At 45.8% G+C, this 3,738-nt stretch overlaps 1 pseudogene; it reads right to left on the minus strand.

The window, feature by feature from the left end:
* Positions 1–3,316: 3,316 nt before the first annotated feature.
* Positions 3,317–3,438, minus strand: LOC114631662 (annotated as a pseudogene).
* Positions 3,439–3,738: the final 300 nt, after the last annotated feature.

A 3,738-nucleotide genomic window follows, 5' to 3' on the forward strand; every position in this document is an offset into this window, starting at 1 on the left:
AACCTTAGTGTTTTGTTTTTATTTTCCTAGCTAGATGGAGCCACCTTCTCTCCACTTTGTTCACCATGACCTTTGCTTTGCCCTCTGGGTACTTGCTCAGTCAGTTCCCCTTCTCCATCTAGAATTCATTCCTCCACTTCTTCCACATTACCACAGTTTTAAAGCTCAGACATCCTCCAAGACTCTGGACTGCTAGCTCCCACCAGGATATGGTCATCCCTCATGACACTTTAGATACATGTTACTCCTTCATAGCTTATAATATCATCATTCACATGACTCCAGCTCTTGATAATGGAGAAGCTTTTTGAGATCAAATCACTGAATGAATCAAATGACTGAAAAAGTCATTGGATTCCTCTAAAGCATTCAGCAGAGATCCTTGCTCATAAGCACTCATAAGGCAAATCAATAACAGAGACTTTTAAATGCTGCAGCACTTTCAAACTCATCTTTGTTTTATGCGGGCATGGCTAAATTGTTTTAGTCTGGCCTCCCAATCCAATTAACTGAAAGTGGCCACTTGAGGTGCTGGACAAAGATAGATAGAGCCAACACCCAGTCTCCAGACAAAGGAGTGTATGATTGATTGACTAGTAATGTCTGCCATGGGTGTAGGGTTAAAAATGGCAGCAAGCCTCAAATAGATTGATATTTCTGTTTCAGGTGCTAGGGTGAGCAGAGTGCTCATGATATCTTTTGAATTTCTGTGCAGTTTGTAATAGAATGCTGGGATAAGGAAAACTGTCTTTAATATTCTGTGGGGTCATACTCTTAGTTTGAAGCACTGGAGATCAAACTCACATGTTCCACCACTGAGTTATCTGAAGCTAATATATACTAATATATATATATATATATATATATATAATTTTGGGATACAGCATTGCTAAGTTTCCTAGGCTGATTTTGAATTCACTCCATAGCCCAGGCAGCGTGGGACTTCCAATCCTTTTGTCTCAGGCTCCTGAGTAGCTAAGGTTACAGGCCTACAGGAGCAGAGTTAGCACATACTCTTTCTTTTAGTGAGGAAATTGCAAGTAATCTTGGATAATAAAGCCTGACAACAGCTCTTCTCTAATCCAGCAGCATCCATATGACTTTGTAGTGCCCGGGGAAATGTTAGCGATGCCCACAAAACAGACAGGAGCCGATGCAATCACAATAGAGCCTGTTTATTTGAGCTAGCTCTGGCTCCTCAGTGCGGTGCTGTCATGCAGGATGGTTTTGGTGAGGAGGAGCCCTGAATATCTATGGGGCAAGGCTTTATAGAAAGCTACAAGTGGGGTGGATGTGTGTGTTTAAGAATTTAATTGGAAAAAAAAATTCCCCCAGTCATCTTTGTCTACAAAGTTAATTACGTTCTCATGTTCTGGCATCCACGTAATTCTTGTTTTCTCTGACTTTTAGCTAAAGAAATTTTTGTGATTTCTCTGGAAAAAAAAATCTAATTGGAGAGCTTTCAACATAATTGGCTGGTGCTGGGAGTCATGTCATAAACTTAATTTCTGCTTCCCTTTGCATTGGTGGTTGTTAGGCAGGGGTGGGCTTGTAACCTGGGGGTGCTGGTCTTGTTGGGGGTTAGCCTAGAGACTGGAGCTAGGTCTGGGTTTTGCTGGGGGGTAACTTGAAAACTAATGCTAGGTACCAGCCTGTTAGTTTACCTGAGTTCAAACGTAGGTCAGCTTCTCTAACATGGAGTCTGAACTTAAAAGATTTGGCCTCTTAGCTTCAGCTATAACACATTAGTAACTTTAAGCCAAAAGCACTATGGGACAGAGAAGTAAATACTTGAAAAACTAATTGGGAAAGGGCCTAAGGATGTGGCTCGGCTGGTAGAGTGCTTACCCGACATGCACATAGCCCTCCTTGGATCTAACCCTCAGCTAATGCCACATAAACCAGATGTGGTAGTTTACAGCTGTCATCTCAGTAGTCAAGATAAGCAGCCAGGAAAAACAGGAGTTCAGGAAAAACAGGAGTTGTTCAGGATCGTGCTCAGCTACAGAGCAAATTTAAGGCCATCCTGAGCTATTATAGACTGCCTTAAAAACAGATAGACCAACATAATTGATACAGATGGCGATGATGATGTGCACTTAAAAAACCTTTGTTTTTTGGTTCTTTATGAATTTCATGTCATGCACCCGCGTCCCACCCATCTCCCCCTCCCCTAATATCTGCCCTCCGGCCGCCCAACCCCCCCCCACCCCCAACAAATGCGGGAAAGTGTCATTGTGGAAACTTTAGGGTACCACAGTGTGTCCCACAATATAAACTTTTGTCCACACGTCTTTGCTTGCAAATGTTCATCGACTCGTTAGTCTGGTACGAGGTCTCTGCCTTCCGCTACTCTATCAATACTGAAATCCCACTGGGACTCCTCTAGGACATCCTGTTGTTGCCTTGTGTCATGGAGATCCTGTAGTTATGGATCTGTAGGACCCGTCCCTTCATGCACTCCAGCTGTTCATTGATGGGGTAATCTGGTAGGGGCGGCCAATACAAAGCCCTGGATCTGGCCCTGAGAGGTCTCTGAGCTGGTAATCCCACTGGCTCTCCTGCTTTCACACCCTCAGGCATGGCTTACCAGCAAAACCCATAACCAGGGCAGATGAAGGGCAGAGACAGCTCTCCTGCTCTCACCACCCCATTGGGGTCAACTTTCCTACTCAGCACCAGTAGTGAAGGTCAAAGGGTGGAAAGGGGAATCTCTTCCTCCCCTATACCACCACAAAGCAGACAAAAGGCAGGGCCAGCTCTTCCACACTTACGCCCCTGGGGGCAGCTCACTTACAAGCCCCATATCCAGGGTCAGCTCTTATGCTGCCCAGGTGGGGTGCAGAGCCTGCTCTTCCAAGTGTTGCAGCTGGTGAGGGGCAGGGACAGATCTCCTGACCTCATGACCCCCTAGGGCCAGGTTTCCCACCTGCCTTAGGTAGTGAGGGATGAGGAGGGAGGAGGCTAGCTCTTTCTCAGCCTTACTACCACATGGGAGACAAGTGGTAGGGCCACCTTTCCCATGCTCATATCCTTGGGGCTGCTCATTTACAACTCTAGCAATGGAGAGGGGTCAGTATTCCTGTTCTCATGCCTCCAAGACCAGCTCTCCCACAATGCCCAGGGGTCAGGGCAGTTCTGCATAGCCTTCAATAGGCAGAAGCCCAGACCAGGAATGACCAATTGGCTTTTGGTGGTAATAGATCCCTGCTTCTACAGGGCCATGGACCGAGACTAGTGGCCATCTCAGGCTAGTTCCAGGTCTGGCAACCCTGGCACTGGACTGGTGTTTGTCTCAGGCTAGGTTTTTTAAGGGAATGTTAGGGTACTACTAGTCGTTCAGATGTTCACAGGTCTGAACAGTGAGCGTAGATATAGCCTCTGTTCTTTCTGCCACTTACTGATGTACATGTGACCCAGAGTGAGTTCCAGGACAGCCAGGGCTACACAGAGAAACTCTGTCTCAAAAAAGAAAAATAAAAAAAAAAGAAAAGAAAAAAAGAAAAACAAGACCATAGGATAGACTCTGTGCTGTCTCTTGAAATGGTTCCTAGCACATCACAGACCTGGACTCCAGAGGTGTTTCTTGGTCACATCCCGTCAAATTTACAAACAACCCCTCAAGCCCCAGTTATATTTTGAAATGGCAGTCTTCATGTAATTCTCCAAATCCTTCCCTGCACTTCTCATCTGAGTGTGTGCCCCAGAATGCTCAGCCCCACCGTCTTCCCAGAAGTG

The sequence above is a fragment of the Grammomys surdaster genome, unplaced genomic scaffold, assembly GCF_004785775.1.
Source record: "Grammomys surdaster isolate TR1022 unplaced genomic scaffold, NIH_TR_1.0 363, whole genome shotgun sequence".
Taxonomy (NCBI): domain Eukaryota; kingdom Metazoa; phylum Chordata; class Mammalia; order Rodentia; family Muridae; genus Grammomys; species Grammomys surdaster.